This window comes from Rattus norvegicus, chromosome 4 (genome assembly GCF_036323735.1).
Source record: "Rattus norvegicus strain BN/NHsdMcwi chromosome 4, GRCr8, whole genome shotgun sequence".
NCBI lineage: Eukaryota > Metazoa > Chordata > Mammalia > Rodentia > Muridae > Rattus > Rattus norvegicus.
In genome coordinates, this window is record NC_086022.1 from 104,176,674 (window position 1) to 104,202,322 (window position 25,649).

The window sequence follows — 25,649 nt, forward strand, 5'->3', positions numbered from 1 at the left end:
ACACAACAATTGTATTTATATTTATATAATCATGCTTAAAATCTAAGATTCATAAAGGAGATGGTACATGCAATAGTTTTGTTTCTAAGTCATTTGTCAATCCCCTGCTTCATCCTCATGGGTAAAATATCACTCTGAACTCTCCTTGTCTATTCTCAAATGTAAAAATCCAGAAATCTCACACCATACTAAAGAAGTATGATTTTGTGTGGATAGTCTCTACCTTCCAGGCTTTTATCTCATAATTATGAGTAAATTTAATATTTATAAATGGGAAATCCAAGGTCCCATGTAAACAATATGTGAGTTAATGCTATATATGTGTTCCGTAAAAACAAACTGACCAACTGGTTTTGAAACTCATGGATACAGTAGGACATGATAATATTGTATAAAACATATACTTGTTTATGCTGTGTGTATATCATCTTCCAGGTATAATATACCCTGATGGATTATCCCTTTTTATTAACTATTTTTCTATTGGTGTGATAAACACCATGAGAAGAGAAACTAAGTAAGGATTTTTTGGACTTTCAGAGGGTTAGAATCCTGGAAAGCAGAAAGAAGGCAGCAGGCGGAAGACTTGATAGCTAGAGAGAAGCTCAGGGCTCACATCCCAAACTGAATGAATATATACAGACATTTATGTATTTATGTGTGTGTGTATGTATGCATATTTGTATACATGTGTACCATGTGTGCTCTTAACTGGAATTATAAATGGTTGAGAATCATCATGTGAATGCTTGGAAAGAATCAAACCTTAGTCTTTTATAAGAGAAGCAAGTGGTTTTAAGCACTAATATGTGCATCCAGCTTTCTTTTAAAATATTTCTTCTTGTTTCATTTTCTCCATTCCTTCTTTCCTCTCCACATTTTTCTTACTTCCTCAATTCAATATTCCTTCTGTTCTCCATCTTCTTCTTTCTTTCTTCTTCCCTCCCCTTTCCCTTTCTCTTCTTTCCTTCCTTTCTTCTATTCTATTTTCCTTGTTTACTGTGTTGTTGTTACACAGGATTTATAGTTTTCTTAGGATTGAGTCAAAGGAAGTTTTACTATTATTTTTGTGAAATTCACCTATTGATTTTTAATGGAAGCCAGTCATGACAGCATATAAACACTTGTGGTTTGAAAGGTCTAAGTTGGTCCTTGAGCTTCTATGTTGATTTCCTTCCCAGTGATTACTTCCTATCTTAGATAGTACTTTTGGCTGTTGATTAGACCTGGATACCCTCAAACACCTGTATCTGGGCAATTTACTTCCTTATTTGATGACTAATTTGCATAGGTCTCTAAGGCCAGCCCAACTGCCCATGCTTTATAAACCAGGCTTTTGCAGTGATATCTGAATTGCATAAGACCAGCATGGGCATCAGGATGGAGTCATATACTCGGGTCTTCATATTCCTGCTGCTCTGGTTGTCTGGTGAGATGTTTAAAAGTATTGCATTATCGTAAAATAATTCATTTTTGTAGCAACAGCTATTTCCTATAGGAAGCTAATAGTGTGCAGAAAATATCATTAGAAAAGACATTTTCAATTTCAAGGTTTGTATCAAGAACTCTTTGTGTGTATAAGTGTATAATCATTACCTATTTCTGATTGCAGGTGCAGATGGGAACACTGTGATGACTCAGTCTCCCACATCCATGTTCATATCAGTAGGAGACAGGGTCACCATGAACTGCAAGGCCAGTCAGAATGTGGGTACTAATGTAGACTGGTACCAACAGAAAACAGGGCAGTCTCCTAAACTGCTTATCTATGGGGCATCCAACCGGTACACTGGAGTCCCTGATCGCTTCACAGGCAGTGGATCTGGAACAGATTTCACTCTCACCATCAGCAACATGCAGGCTGAAGACCTGGCTGTTTATTACTGTCTACAGTATAACTACAATCCTCCCACAGTGTTTCAACCTCATACACAAACCTCCTCTGATATTCTAACCAGCTGCCTGCACACACATCCCTCAACCTACACTTCCCCTTCTGCCTGCAGCTGTTATGCCTAACTGATGCAAAGTTTGGTAGAAAATCAATGAACAGATTCTTTACATCAGAAGGTCCTTATGGCAAAAAGAAGTAAAAAAAAAAAATATGTGTCTTTTATAAATTTCTCAAGCTTAAATTCTGTGTATTGAACATAACAAATTGATTATCTTATATTCTGGAATGAAAACTTCCAACATGAATCTCCATGGGCTAAATCAAGATCCTCTGCCATATTCCCACTGGAAGATACAGAAGAGAACTTGGCTTTTACTTAGCTCAGCTGTCAGAGCTCTCCCTCACTTTTGGACTCCTGACCATTTCCCTTATTTTCCTTTGGGTTAACTTTATTTATTTGACTATATAAAGTTGAATTTCATACAACAAATATATTAAAAGTATATCACCTAGTTTGACAATCTTCAATTCCCTTGTTTCTTTCTGTCACCACCTTTCCCTTCAACTACCATACTTCCAATCCCTAGTCTTCCACGTATTTCCATGTGACATACACATATGCCCCTACACACACACACACACACACACACACACACACGTGCACTCACACTCACACATATGGCTTTATGAATCAATAAAAATGCAGGGTTCAAAATCAGAGAAAAGATGAGGTTTGTCTTCTTAAACAACATATATGATCTATGCCTCCTACTCCTAGGCCACATCTGACTCTGTTGTCTTCTCATCTACTTTCCAAATGTGAGGACTGTAATACCCCATTCTATAATATACTTCACTATAGCACACTAATGGTGAGTATGAATTTTTTATCAAGAGAATTGAGTTTGATTTCTGTCATATAATAATTAACAGTGTTTGATATTTGTTGTGGGAAATATTTTTGTTCTTCAATAAGAACAATGTTAAATAATCTCAAGCATGTATAAGTTAAAAATTAGCTGAAAATTTTTATTTTTCTGGCAATTTGTATTGGAATGAAGGTCTCATGACCTGTATAACAGGCATGATATTGATCTCACAAAATTTTACTTACGTCTTTCTTAGCTCTGAGATCAATGGTATGGGCCACCACACCCAACCTTGAGCACCATTTTGTTTTGTTCTTTTTTTTTAATTGGATATATTTATTTATTTACATTTATTTCAAATATTATACTCTTTCCCGGTTTTATGTCCATAAGCACCTCGTCCCCTCCCCATTCCCCATAATTGTTCCCCCCAATTCACAGCCCCTTATCACCCCCAACCCAACAATCCCCTACTCTGGGGGGGTCCAACCTTGGCAGGACCAAGGGCTTCCCTTTCCACTGGTGCCCCAACAAGGCTATGCTCTGCTACATATGCAGTTGGAGCCCTGGGTCAGTCCATGAATAGTCTTTGGATAGTAGTTTAGTCCCTGAAAGTTCTGGGTGGTTGGCATGGTTGTTCTTATGTGGTTGCAAGCCCCTTCAGCTCTTTCGATCCTTCCTCTAATTCCACTGAAGTGGATCCTATTCTCAGTTCAGTGGTTTGCTGCTAGCATTGACTGCTGTATTTGACATGCTCTGGTTGTGTCTCTCAGGAGAGATCTCTATCGGGTCCCTTTCAGCTTCGACTGTTTAGCTTCATCAGTCTTACATAGTTTTGGTGGCTGGATATATATGGGCCACATACGAGGCAGGTTCTGAATGGCCATAATGTCAGACTCTGCTCCAAATTTGCCTCCATATCCCCTCCTATCAAAATTTTTGTTCCCCCTATTAAGAAGGAGTGAAATGGGTTGCTGCCCTCACAGAGAGCTGAGACCCAGCTCCAAGGAGTGACTTCAGGCCAGAGAAAAGAGGTAACACCAACTTTTCTACTCCAAGTGACCTGCCAGGTGGACCAGGACACGCAAAGGCAAAATTCCTCTGGGACCGGACACTTCCGGTTTCAAGCTGGGGCCCGAACCTCACTGATCCAGGCCCACAGCTCCCGGCTCCCAAACCACATGGGAGAGAGAGCTCATCATCCAGACAGGTGGGCACTCCTGAGACTGCAGGGCAGGAGAGACCGTCAGTACTGCCCACCCTTGCCTACATCCCTGGCCCAAGAGGAAACTGGATAGGGCCTCTGGGAACAGGAAGATAGGGTAAATCAAGCTGCAGGAACACTGTGGTCCAGACTGTGCCCGGATCTGAAAGGACCTGGTCAAGCAGCTCCCTGCACCCAAATCCCGTGGGAGGGAGAGCTAGACCTTCAGAGGAACAAACATGCCTGGGAAGCCAGGGGAGACTACTCTCTGCCCACAATTCTGACTCTAGAGGAAAATACCTAGTGCCATCTGGGCCCCGTGTGCACAAGGAGCCGAGAGAAGGCTGGGCGGGCTCTTCTGATTGTTGCCATCATAGAGAGCTAAAACCCAGAGCCAGGAGTGACTACATGCCCGAGACCAGAGGTGAGACCAACTTTTCTGCTCCAAGTGACCTGCTTGGTAGACTCAGGACACATGCCCACGGGAACAGCAAAAGACCGGTAGACAGGAACGACTACATGCCTGAAAGCAGAACACTCTGTTCCCATAACTGGCTAAAAGAAAACAGGAAAACAGGTCTACAGCATTCCTGATCACGCAGGCCAAAGGATGGTCAAATCACTGTCAGAAATAGCAGAACAAGGGAACACCAGAGACAACCTGATGGCATGAGGCAAGAGCAGGAACCCAAGCAACAGAAACCAAGACTATATGGCATCATCGGAGCCCAATTCTCCCATGAAAGCAAACACTGAGTATCCAAACACACCAGAAAAGCAAGATCTACATTTAAAATCACATTTGCAGCCATGATCCCCACAGAGTTGGCTAATGGAAATAGAGATTGTTCAAAGGGGAGCACCTCCTGGGATGCAGAGCTCTGTGGATCCCTTTCAGGCACAGGATGAAGCATCATCACCATCCATTCCTCCTGCTGAGCTAGGTTCAGATTATACTCCAGGTCACTATGGGAACCTGGCAGAAATGAGAGTCTGGCTGTCTCTATCAGACTTAGCTTCTTGGGCTCACATCTATCCTTCAGTGATGGCTCTTGTGAAAGAAAAGAAAAGGCATAAGGAAGGATGAAAGGAAGGAAGAAAGGAAGGAGGGAGGAAGCAAGAGAGGGAAGAAAGGAGAGAAGGAAGGAAGGAAGGAAGGAAGGAAAGAAGGGAAGAAGAAAGGAAGGAAGGAAAGAAGGAAGGAAGATGGTGCACAGGCAGACTCCTGTTGAAGGCAATGAATGCACTAATACTCTTCTTGAAACAATCTAACAGTGCAGTAACCTGTTAGAATTGATATCTTCATCCTATGCAAAGGAAATAGACATACTTTAAATGCGGTTTATATGTGGCTATTCCTTATGGAATGATCTAAAATAGTAAGACAATGGGAAAAAAGATAACATCCAACAATTAGAGAATGGCCACAAGAATTCTGTTATAGTCATGCACTATGATGTCCCTTACCCACTGAAAGTACTTAATGTTTAATATTGTGATGTTAAGAGATAAGGCTCACAGAGGAAACAGTATAGAGGGTGTAGTCAAGGCATTTGAACATACAGAATGTTGAACAGACACTTAACAAAATAAAGAGTGGTTTTTGGTGTGCAGAAAAAAATGAATAAATAAAATCACATTTGATCATGATGAGGGAGGAATTCAAGAAAGACAAAGAAATCCCTTAGAGAAATGCAAGAAAACACAAATAGGCTCGCCGTCCCTCTCCGGGCTGTCCTTGCTGCAAGGGCCATGGCGCCCGCCATCTCCCTCAGTCCTCTTGTCTGGCCGCTGGGCCACGGTGGGCAAGAGCAGCTAGAGGAGGAGGAGCCGCAGCCAGGAGGCAGCGGCCTGAGCCCATGCCGTACAGTCAAGGAGGCAGCAAGAAGAAAGTGTGCTACTATTATGACAGTGATATCAGGAATTATTATTGCGGCCAGGGTCATCCCATGAAGCCCCATAGAATCCAGATGACTCATAACTTGCTGCTGAATTATGGTTTATACCAAAAAATGGAAATATAAAGGCCTCATAAAGCCACTGCTGAAGAAATGACAAAATACCACAGTGATGAGTATATCAAGTTTCTACGATCAATAAGGCCAGATAACATGTCAGAGTATAGTAAGCAGATGCAGAGATTTAATGTCGGAGAAGATTGTCCAGTGTTCGATGGACTCTTTGAGTTCTGTCAGCTCTCCACCAGTGGCTCAGCTGCTGGGGCTGTGAAGCTAAACTGGTAACAAACTGATATGGCTGTCAACTGGGCTGGAGGATTGCATCACACCAAGAAATCAGAAGCATCAGGATTCTGCTATGTTAATGATATTGTGCTTGCTATCATCGAATTACTAAAATATCATCAGAGAGTCTTATATATTGACATAGATATCCACCATGGTGATGGTGTTGAGGAAGCTTTTTATACAACAGATCGCGTGATGACCGTCTCATTCCATAAATACAGAGAATACTTTCCTAGAACAGACTTGAGGGATATTGGTGCTGGAAAAGTAAAGTACTACGCTGTCAATTTTCCCATGAGAGACGGTGTAGATGACGGGTCATATGGACAAATCTTTAAGCCTATAATCTCAAAAGTGATGGAGATGTACCAGCCTAGCGCAGTGGTGCCACGGTGTGGCACAGACTCCCTCTCTGGGGACAGGCTCGGCTGTTTCAACCTAACTGTCAAAGGTCATGCTAAATATGTAGAAGTAGTAAAAACTTTTAACTTGCTGTTGCTGATGCTTGGCGGAGGTGGCTACACAATCCGGATTGTTGCTCGATGTTGGACGTATGAGACTGCAGTTGCTAAAACAGCATTTATTTGAAAATCTACGAATGTTACCACATGTGCCTGGTATTCAAATGCAAGCTATTCCAGAAGATGCTGTTCATGAAGACAGTGGTGATGAGGATGGAGAAAACCCTGACAAGAGACTTTCTATTCGAGCATCAGACAAGTGGATAGCTTGTGATGAAGATTCTCAGATTCTGAGGATGAAGGTGAAGGAGGTCGTAGGAATGTCACTGATCATACGAAGGGAGCCAAAAAAGCTAGGATTGAAGAAGACAAGAAGGAGACAGAGGACAAGAAGACAGATGTTAAGGAAGAAGACAAATCCAAGGACAATAGTAGTGAGAAAACAGACACCAAAGGAGCCAAATCAGAACAACTCAGCAACCGTTGAATTTGACTCCCCAAACTTAGGAACGTCGAAAAGTGAGACAATTCTGGTATAAGAAACCTTCACTGTTTGAGGAAGTTTGGCTTCATTTTATACTGTTTTGGCATGGACTGTATTTATTTTCAAAATGGCTTGTTTTTGGTTTTCCTTGGCAAGTTTTATTCTGAGTTTTACTAATTATGAAGCAAATTTTTTTCCACCATGCTCTATGTGATTGTATTTAAATTGATGTGTTATTACGTCAAAAAAAACGGATCTATTAAAGAAACAATTGGCCTTTCTGAGCTGATTTTTCCATCTTTTGTAATTATCTTTATTAAAAAATTGTACTTAAAAAAAAAACACAAATAAACAGGCAGAAGCCTATAAAGAGGACACACAAAAATCCCTGAAAGAATTACAGGAAAACACAATCAAACAGGTGAAGGAATTTAAAAAAGGAAATAGAAGCATTAATAAAGCACAAAGGGAGACAACCCTGGATATAGAAAACCAAAAGAAGAGACAAGGAGTCATAGATAAAAGCATCACCAACAGAATACAAGAGATAAAAGAGAAAATCTCAGGAACAGAAGATTCCATAGAAATCATCAACAAAACTGTCAAAGATAATGTAAAACAGAAAAAGCTACTGGTCCAAAACATACAGGAAATCCAGGACACAATGAGAAGATCAAACCTAAGGATAATGGGTATAGAAGAGAGTGAAGATTCCCAACTCAAAGGACCAGTAAATGTCTTCAACAAAACCATAGAAGAAAACTTCCCTAACCTAAAGAAAGTGATGCCCATAAACATACAAGAAGCCTACAGAACTCCAAATAGATTGGACCAGAAAAGAAACTCTTCCCGTCACAAAATAGTCAAAACACCAAATGCACAAAACAAAGAAAGAGTATTAAAAGCAGTAAGGGGAAAAGGTCAAGTAACATGTAAAGGCAGACCTATCAGAATTACACCAGACTTCTCAGCAGAGACGATGAAAGCCAGAAGATCCTGAACAGGTGTCATACAGACCCTAAAGAACACAAATGCCAGTGCAGGTTATGGTAACCAGCAAAACTCTAAATTAACATAGATGGAGAAACCAAAATATTCCAAGACAAAACCAAATTTACACAATATCTTTCTACAAATCCAGCCCTACAAAGGATAATAAATGGTAAAGCCCAACACAAGGAGGCAAGCTACACCCTGGACAAAGCAAGAAAGTAATCATTTTGCAACAAAACAAAGAGAAGACAGGCACACAAACATCATCTCACGTCCAAACACAAATATAACAGGAAGCAACAATCACTATTCCTTAATATCTCTCAACATCAAAGGACATAATTACCCAATAAAAAGACACAAATTAACAAACTGGATACGCAATGAGAACCCAACATTTTGGTGCCTAAAGGAAACACTTCAGAGACAAAGACAGACACTACCTCAGAGTAAAAGGCTGAAAAACAATTTTCCAAGCAAATGGTCTGAAGAAACAAGCTGGAGTAGCCATTCTAATATTGAATAAAATCGATGTTCAACCAAGAGTCATCAAAAAAGATAAGAAAGGATACTTCATATTCATCAAAGGAAAAATCCACCAAGATGAACTCTCAATCCTAAATACCTATGCTCCAAATACAAGGGCACCTACATACGTAAAAGAAACTTTATTAAAGATCAAAGCACACGTTGCGCTTCATACAATAATAGTAGGACATTGCAACACTCCACTCTCATCAATGGACAGATCATGGAAACAGAAATTAAACAGAGACATAAACAGAATAAGAGAAGACATGAACCAAATGGACTTAACAGATATTTGTAGAACATACTATCCTAAAACAAAAGGATGTATATTCTTCTCACCACTCGTGGTTCTTTCTCCAAAATTGACCATATAATCGGCCACAAAACAGGCCTCAACAGATAGAGAAAGATAGAAACAATCCCATGCAACCTATCAGACCACCACAGGCTAAAGCTGGTCTTCAATAACAATAAGGGAAGAATGCACATATATACATGGAAATTGAAAAATGAGCTACTCAATGATAAGCTGGTCAAGAAAAAAATAGAGAAAGAAATTAAAGACTGCTTAGAATTTAATGAAAATGAAGGTACAACATACCCAAATTTATGGGACACAATGAAAGCTGTGCTAAGAGGAAAACTCATAGCGCTGAGTGCCTGCAGAAAGAAACAGGAGAGAGCATATGTCAACAGCTTGACAGCACACCTAAAAGCTCTAGAGCAAAAAGAAGCAAATACACCCAGGAGGAGTAGAAGGCAGGAAATAGGTCGATTCCTCTGTCTCCTGTGTGAGATACGTGTCAACCCGGGATCCCGCTAAGACCTGGGATCTCGTTAATAAAGCTACCTCTTGCTGTTACATCAAGAATGGCTCCTCGTGATTCCTGGGGGCACCCCACCCTGCGATCGGAGCGAGAGACGCAGTTCCCCGTTTTGGGGTACGCTCTTTCATTTGGGGGCTCATCCGGGATTGGAGCGTGACCCCCCGGAACCCCGAATGCCACTTGGAGGTACGTTAGTATGAGTGCTGGAAAGCGGCTGCTGTGTGTGAGTGTGTGTGAATTAAGTCCTGTAGTCTGTGTTTTTCGGTACCGGTTTAAGGTCTTAGTGCACTGTCTGGGCAGATGAAGGATTCCTGCCCTGTGCACGAGAGTCTTAGTGCACTGTCTGGGCAGAAGAAGGATTCCTGCCCTGTGCACGGGTGGAAGAAGGTTCCCCACCCCGAATAGGCGCCTGTGAGTAGATGAAGGATTCCTACTCCGAATAGTCTTTCTTTCTTTCTTTCTTTCTTTCTTTTTTTTTTTCCTTTTTTAGAAAGCGCACCGGGGGACGCCCCAATCGCGCAGGCTCTGGGACGCATGAGAGACGTTCCTCGAGCCAGCCTTTGTCGGGTCCTGGCTCTGGGACGCGTGAGAGACGTTCCGCGAGCCAGCCTTTGTTGGGAGGACCCGGCAACTAGCAGTCAAAAAGATCTGACTGTGACTTGACTTTGGAGGTCGCGTTCGGCTGCCTATTTAAGTATAGGCACGGACAAGTGTGCTTAGATGTGTTAGTGTCTGTTGTCTGTATTCTGTTTCTGTGTTTGGTATCCCAGAAGCAGTTAAGGTTAAGCTGCAGTTTGGGCCAGGTACTGAAGGTACCAGGCATCTGTGGAAATTGGTTATAGGATGCTTTGTCTTGGTCTTGTTTGTCTGGATTGTTTTCTGTGGTATTGTCCAATGTCTTTTTGACTTTTGTTTCGTGTTTGAATTTGGACTGACGACCATGTTTAAAATCTTGGACTGACGACTGTGTTTGAAATCATGAAACTGTTTGCTTTGTTATTTGAAGAGTTTTACTTGGTCCCCTTAATGCTTAGTGAGTAAGGAACTTAATTTTGTGGACCCCGCTCTAGTGGCGGTGTGTTGGTTGATAGCCAAAGTTAATTTTTAAAACAGTGTTTTATCTGTGCTTGTGCTCGCAGCCAGCTGAGATAAGCTAGAGAAGTGAGTAAATTTTGCTTGGGAGCAAGGAATCTTAAAGGCAGAGTTTCAGCCGGTATGGCACTTAGTGCATAGCTGCCTAAAAGATCAGAAATGCTGTTAACAGGCTATAAAAAAGGGACAGGCTGTGTTAAAAATGCTACAGGAAGAATGATCTAAAAAGGCTGAGAGTGAGGTGGGGGAGGACTAAGGAAAACAAGAACAAGAAAGGAATTTCTGCTTTTAGTGGCCAGACCTTCAACTCTTGCTCACAGAAAGAGAGTGCTCATTAAGAAAAGTTCTTTAAGGAGCCTGCCTTATCTGCTGGCCCTATTCCAAGAGAGGAGTCAGTCTCCAGCATTAAATTACTTTTCTCACTGATCATCATTAGCATGGAGAATGCCTTTGATCCTATCCCCACAGCAGCCAGTTCCTGCCCCTATGGTCAAAATGCCCCAGGTTGGGGGACAAAAAGAGCCCCTAAAATAGTTTCAAAGAATCAACAACAAACTGTAAAGAACTTTGTTTTGTTTTGCCAGTGAAAATTTAGAATTCAGGCTTTGGCGGTGGCCAAGGTCAGGATTAATGTTTTCTTTTCCATGGACTTTTAACCCAGTGAGACAGTTTGGTAAAGGGCTGCTACTGAGGTCCTGATAGCCCAGGTGAACTGGTTACAATTCTTTTGTCAGCCACCTGGCATCTAGCACCCAGGTTCTAACCATCTCTCCATTCTTTTGTTATTAGTTGTTACTAAAAGCCTAGTGTCATTTGGAAGCTGGTTCTCTTGAGAGGCAAAGCCATGGAGCTGACATTGAAGAGAGATACTCCTTGAGGGAAAATCTAAGCTTGTGCTTATTTATACAATGGCCTTTTTGTCCAAGAAGCCCTCCTGGTTTAGCTGTGTGATTAAATGCTATTTGCCCTCTTCACAAGATTCTCTTGTTTTCTCACCATCCCACTTGAGATGCTTGTTAGTAACTGTTACAGGTCTTCTATACCACCGAGGAAAGACAGAATCCTACTAGAGGCCAGAAAGAATGTTCCAGACATGGATGGAAGGCCCTCACTCCTGACTGTTGACTTCAATACCCCTGAAGGTAGGGAGTGCTCCTGGTCTGCCCCCAGGCTCCAAGGGTGGGTCTCCTAGGGGCTGGAAAATGCCCCACCAATCTGGCTAAGATAAAGAAAGGATATAAAGAGAATGTTACAGAAATTTAAAGGGTTAAGCTAAGTTGCTGAGAGTTAGTATAAGTTAGAAAGAGAAAAGAAGGTAAAAAGAGCAGAAAGCTAGGGAAGAAAGGAGACAAAAAGAAGAGGAAGCTAGAGAGCTAAAGAGAGATAAAAGATGAGAGAGGAACATATACTGGCCACAGTAGTTAGGGAGCCTAGGAAGATAGTACCTGGCAACAGAAGAGAATTCCTGGCTAAAGATCAGTGTGCCTAATACAAAGAAAAAGGACACTGGCTCAGGGACTGCCCAAGAAAGAACAAGAGGGGACACTGGAGAGCCTCTCGGTCCTGGAGTGCTGGCTATGCGCAGAGATAGGAGGGAAGCCTGCCCAGTTGTTTTATGGATACAGGGACCCAATGCTCTGTGATCCTATGCTCCAGTGGGCCAGTATCCAAAGACCTTGGGTACAGGGGCCTACTGGCAACGAACAATACTTATGGACTGCCCGAAGAACAGTGGACCTTGGCGTGGGCCGGGTAACCCACCCACTAGTTCATGGTCATCCCTGACTGCTCCTATCCCTTGCTCATGAGAAAATTGCTCTCCAAAATGGCTTGCGTGGGCTGAAATGGCTGGGTGAGATCATGTGTATGCATATCTGCAGACTGTGAATGTGGAGCTTAAGACCTGTCTCAGTGCACCAGTACCTGATGCTGGGAGATGTGTGGCTCAGTGCTTTTCTGCCTGGAACATATCACTCCTGCCAGCCGGGCACTAACAATTATCACCCAATCCAGGACTTAAACTGTGATAATAGAGTGTCCCAAAAGATGGGACCACTGCCATGGACTAGATTCTCCACCGGTTGGGGACAATCTGGTCACCTTGCTGCCCAATCCGGACCTGGAGCCACCACAGCATGAGTGTAAAGCACTGGCAGAAGCCCATGGGTGGAGGAAAGACCTCTGCGACTGGCTGATTGACCGCTGCTGAAAGCAGAGGCTACCTTGTCTACAGACGGAAACAGTTCTCTTCATGAAGGTCAGAGATAAGTGGGTGCTGTCATGGTGGACAACACAATGTCATCTGGGATGGCTGAACCTCAACCCCCCAGCACATCAGTGCCGCAGATGCCTTTGCCATCTCTTGGATGCCCTGGTGAAGCCAACAACTGTGAGTACTATTCATTGCTCAGGATATCAGGAGGGAAGAGATTCAGTGGCATTGGACAGTAACAAAGCAGATAAAGTGGCTTGGGAAATGACTGTGCAGGAGCCTATCCTGGTTACAGGCCTGCAAGAGACAGCCACTGGGAACTGGGATTGGACTAAGGGATGGCCTCACTTAGAATGTACAACAGAAGAAAAGGCCCAAATTGCTTAAATAAAAAAAAAGGACAATGGCACACTTGAGGGGAAAGCTATACTCCCCAGAGGGGGGAAAAAAAAAAGACTCACTTTGCCAAATACAGATATGGACTCACTTAGATAAAAAGTTTGTCCAAATAGTTAAGGTGTATGTAATAGACTTTAAGATTTTAGCCAGAGAGACAGTAAAAAGTATAAGGTATGTCAATAAGTGAATGCTTAGCAAGCAAACAGAGCAAAGAGACCTAGAGAGTTTAGTGAAAAGTCGAAGTGAACTTCACTGAGATAAAACCAGAAAAATATAATCACAAGTATCTCCTAGTGCTTGTAGATACTTTTTCAGGAATAGATAGAAGCTTTCCTCACTAAACGAGAGACGGCCTCTACAATCATCAAGAAGATACTGGAAGAAATCTTCCCCAGGTCTGGAATGCCCAAGGTAATCTGGTCAGACAACGGGCCTACTTTTGTTGCCAAGGTAAGCCAGGGTGTGGCCAAGTATTTAGAGGTCGATTGGAAATTACATTGTATTTACAGACCTCAAAGTTGAGGACAGGTAGAGTAAATAAAACTCTAAGAGAGACCCTGACCAAATTAAATTAACCATGGAGACTGGCGCAGACTGGGTGACACTCCTTCCCTCTTGCTCTCTTCAGAGCAAGAAATACCCCTTCCAGATTCAGCCTTACCCCCTTTGAGATCTTATATGGGGCCTCAGCTCCCCTGACTGTATTCCATAGTAATAATGATTTGTGTGCCAGGCTAAAAGACCTACAGGTGATACAGAAAGAAATCTGTTCACAGCTGACAGCAGCCTATGCCCCGGAGACCCCTGAGACATCCCACCAGTTCCAGGTCGGAGACTGCAGCTACACTGAGCCCAGACACTCGAGCCTCGCTGGAAAGGACTGTACCTGGTGCTGCTGACCACCCTGACAGCCATCAATTCTCAGCCCTCACCAACAGAGTACTAGCTGTTGGGGCTGAGAGCTGGGACCTAGAGGGAAATTCAGTCATGTTTGTCCTGGGTTCTATCAAGATAGGTGTGGGATAGGCTTGATTTCCATTACAAATGATGTAACATTGCATATGTTAGTACTCCTAACACTTCTTGGGACTGTGCCTCAGGGATCACAATCTGTATAAGTTTAGAAGTTCTAAAAGCTAGTCATGACCTTGGTGTGTAGGCTTAGATAGTGTCCAGATTGGAATCCTGATGCTAAAGACTTAGTAAAAAAAAAAAAAAAAGAGTTGAGAATTACTTAAGGCTATCTAGGTGCTACAAGGGCAGCACAAGGACATCTGCCCTTGCCCTGCAATGCAAGGCTTATAGAGAATTCAGAACTGCCATAGACTCAGATATAAAAAGAGTGAAAGACTTTTTAGCTGACCTCCCTCTCAGAGGTAGTCCTTCAGAATAGAAGATTAGACCTGATATTCCTTAAAGGAGTCTGTGTGCTACACTGAAAGAAGAATGTTGCTTCTATGTAGACCATTCAGGAGTAATTAAAGACTCCATGAATAAACTTAGAGAAAGGTTAGACAAAAGACAGAGAGACAGAGAAGCACATCAGGGATGGTTCGAGAGCTGGTTTAGTAGATCTCCTTGGATGACTACTCTGATATCTTCCCTTATGGGACCCTTCTTAGTTTTGCTTCTGCTTCTGATTATAGGTCCATGTGTGTTAAAGAAACTAGTTAATAGGTTTGACTCCTACAAAAAGATAGAGACGCTCAACAAGGTTGGTTTGAGTCTTGGTTCACTCGGTCTTCCTGGATGACTACCGTACTTTCTGCTATATAGCTGGGCCATTACTAGTAATTTTCTTGGTTTTAGTTTTTGGACCCTGCGTGACAAACAGGTTAATTGCTTTTGTTAAAAATCGAGTGGGTGCTGTGCGGTTGATGGTTCTGAGACAACAGTACCAGTCAGTTAGGACAACTGGTGAGACCAAATACGAGACTTGATATCAAAATTCTAAGATTAGAATTACTTAGTAGAAGAAGAGGGGAATGAAAGGAAAATTATACAGATTTAAGGTTTAAAAATATGAAGTTAAAAGAAAATTCAGACTCAGGACTAAACACTGTGAAAAGCAAGTCCAGGCAGCCCCGCCCTGCCGCTAGGACTAACAGACCATAAAGATAAAGAAAAGGAATGCAGGAACCATCCCGAGTTATCAGGACTGACTCAAACCATCTGGCAGAAGGGCACCTCCCCCAGCTTACTCAGAGTCACACCTTAACCAGATGTCCTTCAAACCCTGATACGCCCCTAGCTCCTAAAATCCTGTACGCTCCAGTCAATACTTACTCTCCTGCTGTGCTGTAATCTCACTGCCATGTTTAAATGAGCCAATCACTTATAGCCGCGCCAGAAATTAGCCAATCGTGTGTAAACGCGCCAAACCCCCTAGCTTTCCCTATATAAACTCCTGACTTTTGAGTTTCGGGGTCGATTCCTCTGTCTCCTGTGTGACATACGAGTCGACCCGGGATCCCGCTAAGACCTGGGATCTCGTTAATAAAGCTACCTCTTGCTGTTACATCAAAAAAAAAAAAAAAAAAAAAAAAAAGAAGAAGGCAGGAAATAATCAAACTCAGAGCAGAAATCAACCAAGTAGAAACAAAAAGGACTATTCAAACAATCAACAGAACAAAGAACTGGTTCTTTGATAAAATCAACAACATAGATAAACCCTTAGCCAGACTAACCAGAGGACATGGAGAATGTGTCCAAATTAACAAAATCAGAAATGAAAAGGGAGACATAACAACAGAATCAGAGGAAATTCAAGAAATCAGCAGATTCTATTTAAAAAGCCTATATTCAACAAAACTTGAAAATCTGGAGGAAATGGAAATTTCCTACACAGACACCAGGTACTGAAGTTACATCAGGAAGAGATAAACCATTTAAACAATCACATAACTCGTAAAAAATAGAGGCAGTCATTAAAAGTCTCTGAACACAAAAGAGCCCAGGTCCAGATGGGGGCAGTGCAGAATTCTATCAGACCTTCATAGAAGACCTCATACAAATACTATCCAAACTACTCCACAAATTTGAAACAGATGGAGACCTACAATTACTTCCATGAAGACACAATTACTCTTACACTTAAACTGCACAAAGACACAACAAAGTAAGAGAACTTCAGAACAATTTCCCTTATGAATATTGACATGAAAATACTCAATAAAATTGTTGTACACCAAATCCAAGAGCACACCAAAAAATCATACATCATGATCAAGAAGGATTCATTCCAGGGATGCAAGGATGGTTTAATATACGGAAAACCATCAACGTAATCCATGATATGAACAAACTGAAAGATAAAAACCACATGATCACTTCACTATATGTTGACAAAGCATATGACAAAATTCAAGACTGACTCATGATACACGTCCTGGAAAGAACAGGAATTCAAGGCCCATACCTAAACATAATAAAAGCCACATATAGCAAACCAGTAGATAATATTAAACTAAATGGAGTGAAACTTGAAACAATCCCACTAAAATCAGGGACTAGACAGAGCTACAAACTCTCTCACTACTTATTCAATATAGTTCTTGAAGTTCTAGCCAGAGCAATCAGACAACAAAACAAGATCAAAGGGATACAGATTGGAAAGGAAGAAGTCAAAATATCAATATTTGCAGATGATATGAGAGTACAATTAAGTGATCCCAAAAGTTCCACCAGAGAACTACTAAACCTAATAAACACCTTCAGCAAAGTGACTGGATATAAAATTAACTCAAATAAATCAGTAGCCTTCCTCTACACAAAAGAGAAACAAGCTGAGAAAAAAATTAGGGAAACAACACCCTTCATAATAGACCCAAATAATATAAAGTACCTCGGTGTGACTTTAACCAAGCAAGTAAAAGATCTGTACAATAAGAACTTCAAGCCTCTGAAGAAAGAAATTGAAGAAGACCTCAGAAGATGGAAAGATGCCCCATGCTCATGGATTGGCAGGATTAATATAGTAAAAATGGCCATTTTACCAAAAGTGATCTAAAGATTCAGTGCAATCCCCATCAAAATTCTAATCCAATTCTTCAGAGAGTTAGACAGAACAATGTGTAAATTCATCTGGTATAGCAAAAAATCAGGATACCTAAAACTATCCTCAACAAAAAAGGACTTCCAGGGGAATCACTATCCCTGAACTCAAACACTATTACAGAGCATTAATTATTTTTAAAAAACTGTATGGTATTGATACAGAGACAGGCAGATAGTCCAGTGGAATAAGATTGAAGACCCAGAAATGAACCCACACACCTATGGGCACTTGATTTTTGACAAAGGAGCCAAAACCATCCAAAGGAAAAAAGATAGCATTTTCAGCAAATGATGCTGGTTCACCTGGAGGTCAGCATGCAGAAGAATGCAGATCGATCCATTCACATCACCCAGTAAAAAGCTTATGACCAAGTGGATCAAGGACCTCCACATCAAACCAGATACATGCAAATTAATAGAAGAAAAAGTGGGGAAGAATCTCGAACACATGGGCACTGGAGAATATTTCCTGAACAAAACAACAATGGCTTATGATCTAAGATCAAGAATCGACAAATGGGATCTCATAAACCTGCAAAGCTTCTGTAAGGCAAAGGACACTGTTGTTAGGACAAACTACAATCAACAGATTGGGAAAAGATCTTTAACAATCCTACAACTGATAGAGGGCTTATACCCAAAATATACAAAGAATTCAAGAAGTTAGACCGCAGAGAGACAAATAACCCTATTGAAAAATGGGGTTCAATATGAAACTCAAGACGGATGATCAAAATGTGAATGCTTCACTCCTTCTTTAAAAGGGGAACAAGAATACCATTGGCAGGGAATAGAGAGGCAAAGATTAAAACAGACACAGAAGGAACACCCCTTCAGAGCCTGCCCCACATGTGGCCCATACATATACAGCCACCCAATTAGACAAGATGGATGAAGCAAAGAAGTTCAAGCAGACAGGAACCGCATGTAGATCTCTCAAGAGACACAGTCAGAATACAGGAAATATAGAGGCGAATGCCAGCAGCAAACCACTGAACTGAGAACAGGACCCCCGTTGAAGGAATCAGAGAAAGAACTGGAAAGCTTGAAGGGGCTTGGGACCCCATATGAACAGCAATGCCAAGCAACCAGAGCTTCCAGGGACTAAACCACTACCTAAAGACTATACAAGGACTGACCCTGGACTCTAACCTCATAGGTAGCAATGAATATCCTAGTAAGATCACCAGTGTAAGGGGAAGCCCTGGGTCCTGCTAAGACTGAACCCCCAGTGAACGTGATTGTTGGGGGGAGGGTGGCAATGGGGGAAGAATGGGGAGGGGAACACTCATAAAGAAAGGGAGGGGGAGGCTGCCGTCACAGAGAGCTCGTGTGCAGCACCCCGCGAGCAAACTTGAGCCTCGGGACCACAGGTAAGACCAACTTTTCTGCTGCAAGAGCCCTGCCTGGTGAACTCGGGACACACAGAGGCAGAATTCCTCTAGGACCGGGCACCTCCTGTGTTTACCGGGAGTCCCACACCCGCGGATCCCGGCCTGCAGCAGCTCTCTGCTCCCAGACCCCGTGGGAGAGAGACCTCACCGCCTGGTCAGGTGGGCACTCCTGAGGCTGCAGAGTGGAAGAGACCACCAACACTGCCCACGCCTGCCCACATCCCTGGCCCAAGAGGAAACTGTATAAGGCCTCTGGGTTCCCGTGGGGGAGGGCCCAGGAGCAGCAGGACCCCTGCGCCTGAGACACCGCTGGAACCTGAAGGAAACAGACCGGATAAACAGTTCTCTGCACCCAAATCCCATAGGAGGGAGAGCTAAACCTTCAGAGAGGCAGACACGCCTGGGAAACCAGAAGAGACTATACTCTGCAGAAACATCTCGGACGCCAGAGGAAAACACCAAACGCCATCTGGAACCCTGGTGCACGGAAGCTCCCGGAAACGGCAGCACAGATCTTCCTGGTTGCTGCCGCCTCAGAGAGCTCGTGGGCAGCAACCCAAGAGCGAACTTGAGCCTCAGGACCACAGGTAAGACCAACTTTTCTGCTGCAAGTGACCTGTCTGGTGAACTCAAGACACAGGCCCACAGGAACAGTTGAAGACCTGTAGAGAGGAAAAACTGCACGCCTGAAAGCAGAACACTCTGTCCCCATCACAGGCTGAAAGAAAACAGGAAAACAGGTCTACAGCACTCTTGACACACAGGCTTATAGGGCACTCTAGCCACTATCAGAAATAGCAGAACAAAGTAACACTAGAGATAATCTGATAGCGAGAGGCAAGCGCAGGAACCCAAGCAACAGAAACCAAGACTACATGGCACCATCGGAGCCCAATTCTCCCATCAAAACAAACGTGGAATATCCAAACACACCAGAAAAGCAAGATCTAGTTTCAAAATCATATTTGATCATGATGCTGGAGGACTTCAAGAAAGACGTGAAGAACTCCCTTAGAGAAGAAGTGGAAGCCTACAGAGAGGAATCGCAAAAATGCCTGAAAGAAATCCAGGAAAACATAAATAAACAAGTAGAAGCCCATAGAGAGGAGACACAAAAATCCCTGAAAGAATTCCAGGAAAACATAAATAAACAAGTAGAAACCCATAGAGAGGAGACACAAAAATCCCTGAAAGAATTCCAGGAAAACACAATAAAACAGTTGAAGGAATTAAAAATGGAAATAGAAGCAATCAAGAAAGAACACATGGAAACAACCCTGGATATAAAAAACCAAAAGAAGAGACAAGGAGCTGTAGATACAAGCTTCACCAACAGAATACAAGAGATGGAAGAGAGAATCTCAGGGGCAGAAGATTCCATAGAAATCATTGACTCAACTGTCAAAGATAATGTAAAGCAGAAAAAGCTACTGGTCCAAAACATACAGGAAATCCAGGACTCAATGAGAAGATCAAACCTAAGGACAATAGGTATAGAAGAGAGTGAAGACTCCCAGCTCAAAGGACCAGTAAATATCTTCAACAAAATCATAGAAGAAAACTTCCCTAACCTAAAAAAAGAGATACCCATAGGCATACAAGAAGCCTACAGAACTCCAAATAGATTGGACCAGAAAAGAAACAACTCCCGTCACATAATAGTCAAAACACCAAACGCACAAAATAAAGAAAGACTATTAAAAGCAGAAAGGGAAAAAAGTCAAGTAACATATAAAGGCAGACCTATTAGAATCACACCAGACTTTTCGCCAGAAACTATGAAGGCCAGAAGATCCTGGACTGATGTCATACAGACCCTAAAAGAACACAAATGCCAGCCCAGGTTACTGTATCCAGCAAAACTCTCAATTAACATTGATGGAGAAACCAAGATATTCCATGACAAAACCAAATTTACACAATATCTTTCTACAAATCCAGCACTACAAAGGATAATAAATGGTAAAGCCCACTATAAGGAGGCAAGCTATACCCTAGAAAAAGCAAGAAACTAATCGTCTTGACAACAAAACAAAGAGAAGAAAAGCACACAAACATAACCTCACATCCAAATATGAATAAACAGGAAGCAATAATCACTATTCCTTAATATCTCTAAACATCAATGGCCTCAACTCCCCAATAAAAAGACATACATTAACAAACTGGATACGCAACGAGGACCCTGCATTCTGCTGCCTACAGGAAACACACCTCAGAGACAAAGACAGACACTACCTCAGAGTGAAACGCTGGAAAACAACTTTCCAAGCAAATGGCCGGAAGAAGCAAGCTGGAGTAGCCATTCTAATATCAAATAAAATCAATTTTCAACTAAAAGTCATCAAAAAAGATAAGGAAGGACACTTCATATTCATCAAAGGAAAAATCCACCAAGATGAACTCTCAATCCTAAATATCTATGCCCCAAATACAAGGGCACCTACATACGTAAAAGAAACCTTACTAAAGCTCAAAACACACATTGCATCTCACACAATAATAGTAGGAGATTTCAACACCCCACTCTCATCAATGGACAGATCATGGAAACAGAAATTAAACAGAGATGTAGACAGAGTAAGAGAAGTCATGAGCCAAATGGACTTAACAGATATTTATAGAACATTGTATCCTAAAGCAAAAGGATATACATTCTTCTCAGCTCCTCATGTTACTTCCTCCAAAATTGACCATATAATTGGTCAAAAAACGGGTCTCAACAGGTACTGAAAGATAGAAATAATCCCATGCATGCTATCGGACCACCACGGCCTAAAACTGGTCTTCAATAAAAATAAGGGAAGAATGCCCACATACACGTGGAAATTGAACAATGCTCTACTCAATGATAACCTGGTCAAGGAAGAAATAAAGAAAGAAATTAAAAACCTTTTAGAATTTAATGAAAATGAAGGTACAACATACCCAAACTTATGGGACACAATGTAAGCTGTGCTAAGAGGAAAACTCATAGCTCTGAGTGCCTGCAGAAAGAAACAGGAAAGAGCATATGTCAGCAACTTGACAGCACACCTAAAAGCTCTAGAACGAAAAGAAGCAAATACACCCAGGAGGAGTAGAAGGCAGGAAATAATCAAACTCAGAGCTGAAATCAACCAAGTAGAAACAAAAAGGACCATAGAAAGAATCAACAGAACCAAAAGTTGGTTCTTTGAGAAAATCAACAAGATAGATAAACCCTTAGCCAGACTAACGAGAGGACATAGAGAGTGTGTCCAAATTAACAAAATCAGAAATGAAAAGGGAGACATAACTACAGATTGAAAGGAAATTCAAAAAATCATCAGACCTTACTATAAAAGCCTATATTCAACAAAACTTGAAAATCTGCAGGAAATGGACAATTACCTAGACAGATACCAGGTACCGAATTTAAATCAGGAACAGATAAACCAGTTAAACAACACCATAACTCCTAAAGAAATAGAAGCAGTCATTGCAGACCTCCCAATCAAAAAGAGCCCAGGTCCAGATGGGTTTAGTGCAGAATTCTATCATACCTTCATAGAAGACCTCATACCAATACTATCCAAACTATTCCACAAAATTGAAACAGATGGAGCACTACCGAATACCTTCTATGAAGCCACAATTACTCTTATACCTAAACCACACAAAGACCCAACAAAGAAAGAGAACTTCAGACCAATTTCCCTTATGAATATCGACACAAAAATACTCAATAAAATTCTGGCAAACCGAATCCAAGAGCACATCAAAACGATCATCCACCATGATCAAGTAGGCTTCATCCCAGGCATGCAGGGATGGTTTAATATATGTAAAACCATCAACGTGATCCATTATATAAACAAACTGAAAGAACAAAACCACATGATTGTTTCATTAGATGCTGAGAAAGCATTTCACAAAATTCAACACACCTTCATGATAAAAGTCCTGGAAAAAATAGGAATTCAAGGCCCATACCTAAACATAGTAAAAGCCATATACAGTAAACCAGTTGCTAACATTAAACTAAATGGAGAGAAACTTGAAGTACTCCCACTAAAATCAGGGACTAGACAAGGCTGCCCACTCTCTCCCTACTTATTCAATATAGTTCTTGAAGTTCTAGCCAGAGCAATCAGACAACAAAAGGAGGTCAAGGGGATACAGATCGGTAAAGAAGAAGTCAAAATATCACTATTTGCAGATGATATGATAGTATATTTAAGTGATACCAAAAGTTCCACCAGAGAACGACTAAAGCTGATAAACAATTTCAGCGAAGTGGCTGGATGTAAAATTAACTCAAATAAATCAGTAGCCTTCTACTACACAAAAGAGAAACAAGCTGAGAAAGAAATTAGGGAAACGACACCATTCATAATAGACCCAAATAATATAAAGTACCTCGGTGTGACTTTAACCAAGCAAGTAAAAGATTTGTACATTAAGAACTTCAAGACACTGAAGAAAGAAATTGAAGAAGACCTCAGAAGATGGAAAGATCTCCCATGCTCATGGATTGGCAGGATTAATATAGTAAAAATGGCCATTTTACCAAAAGCGATCTACAGATTCAATGCAATCCCCATCAAAATACCAATCAAATTCTTCAAAGAGTTAGACAGAACAATTTGCAAATTCATCTGGAATAACAAAAAACCCAGGATAGGTAAAACTATCCTCAACAATAAAAGGACTTCAGGGGGAATCACTATCCCTGAACTCAAGCAGTATTACAGAGCAATAGTGATAAAAACTGCATGGTATTGGTACAGAGACAGACAGATAGACCAATGGAATAGAATTGAAGACCCAGAAATGAACCCATAACCTATGGACACTTGATTTTTGACAAAGGAGCCAAAACCATCCAATGGAAAAAAGATAGCATTTTCAGGAAATGGTGCTGGTTCAACTGGAGGTCAACATGTAGAAGAATGCAAATCGATCCATGCTTATCACCCTGTGCAAAGCTTAAATCCAAGTGGATCAAGGACCTCCACATCAAACCAGTTACACTCAAACTAATAGAAGAAAAAGTGGGGAAGCATCTCAAACACATGGGCACTGGAGAAAATTTCCTGAACAAAACACCAATGCCTTATGCTCTAAGATCAAGAATCGACAAAGGGGATCTCATAAAACTGCAAAGCTTCTGTAAGGCAAAGGACACTGTGGTTAGGACAAAATGGCAACCAACAGATTGGGAAAAGATCTTTACCAATCCTACAACAGATAGAGGCCTTATTTCCAAAATATACAAAGAACTCAAGAAGTTAGACCACAGGGAGACAAATAACCCTATTAAAAAATGGGGTTCAGAGCTAAACAAAGAATTCACAGCTGACGAATGCCGAATGGCTGAGAAACACCTAAAGAAATGTTAAACATCTTTAGTCATAAGGGAAATGCAAATCAAAACAACCCTGAGATTTCACCTCACACCACTGAGAATGGCTAAGATCAAAAACTCAGGTGACAGCAGATGCTGGCGAGGATGCGGAGAAAGAGGAACACTCTTTCATTCTTGGTGGGATTGCAGACTGGTAAAACCATTCTGGAAATCAGTCTGGAGGTTCCTCAGAAAATTGGACATTGAACTGCCTGAGGATCCAGCTATACCTCTCTTGGGCATATACCCAAAAGATGCCCCAACATATAAAAAAGACACGTGCTCCACTATGTTCATAGCAGCCTTATTTATAATAGCCAGAAGCTGGAAAGAACTCAGATGCCCTTCAACAGAGGAATGGATACAGAAAACGTGGTACATCTACACAATGGAATATTACTCAGCTATCAAAAACAATGACTTTATGAAATTCGTAGGCAAATGGTTGGAACTGGAAAATATCATCCTGAGTGAGGTAACCCAATCACAGAAAAACACATATGGTATGCACTCATTGATAAGAGGCTATTAGCACAAATGCTTGAATTACCCTAGGTGCCTAGAACAAATGAAACTCCAGATGGATGATCAAAATGTGAATGCTTCACTCCTTCTTTAAAAGGGGAACAAGAATACCCTTGGCAGGGAATAGAGAGGCGAAGATTAAAACAGAGACTGAAGGAACACCCATTCAGAGCCTGCCCCACATGTGGCCCATACATATACAGCCATCCAATTAGACAAGATGGATGAAGCAAAGAAGTGCAGGCCGACAGGAACCAGATGTAGATCGCTCCTGAGAGACTTAGCCAGAATACAGCAAGTACATAGGCGAATGCCAGCAGCAAACCACTGAACTGAGAATAGGACCCCCGTTGAAGGAATCAGAGAAAGAACTGGAAGAGCTTGAAGGGGCTCGAGACCCCATATGTACAACAATGCCAAGCAATCAGAGCTTCCAGGGACTAAGCCACTACCTAAAGACTGTACATGGACTGACCCTGGACTCTGACCTCATAGGTAGCAATGAATATCCTAGTAAGAGCACTAGTGGAAGGGGAAGCCCTGGGTCCTGCTAAGACTGAACCCCCAGTGAACCATTTTGTTGGGGGGAGGGCGGCAATGGGAGGAGAATGGGGAGGGGAACACCCATAAAGAAGGGGAGGGGAGGGTCTAGGGCGATGTTTGCCCGGAAACCGGGAAAGGGAATAACACTCGAAATGTATGTAAGAAATATTCAAGTTAATAAAAAAAAAAGAAAAAAAAACAAAAAGAAAAAAAAACAAAAGATAAAAAAAATAATTTTTCCTCCAGTAAATTAAATGGCTTCTATTCAATTTTTAACTCTGTTTTGTAACTCTCTTCGCAAGACCACTTCCATGGGTAAGATATAAGGTAAATTAAGTTTGCCTTAGATTAGTAACATATACATTGCTTTAACCGAACATTAGTATGTGGGATTAATCTCAAATGTTCTTTCCTTCTTTTGTACTTCCAGTCTACCTCTCATAAAATAAAGTTTCATGAAGACCTAAAAAAAATAAAATGGGGTTCAGAGCTAAACAAATAATTCACAGCTGACGAATGCCAAATGGCTAAGAAACACCTAAAGAAATGTT

At 41.6% G+C, this 25,649-nt stretch overlaps 1 pseudogene; it reads left to right on the forward strand.

The window, feature by feature from the left end:
• The first annotated feature begins 5,811 nt into the window (after window positions 1-5,811).
• Hdac2-ps1 (histone deacetylase 2, pseudogene 1) lies at window positions 5,812-7,161 on the forward strand (annotated as a pseudogene).
• The last annotated feature ends 18,488 nt before the right edge of the window (window positions 7,162-25,649 follow it).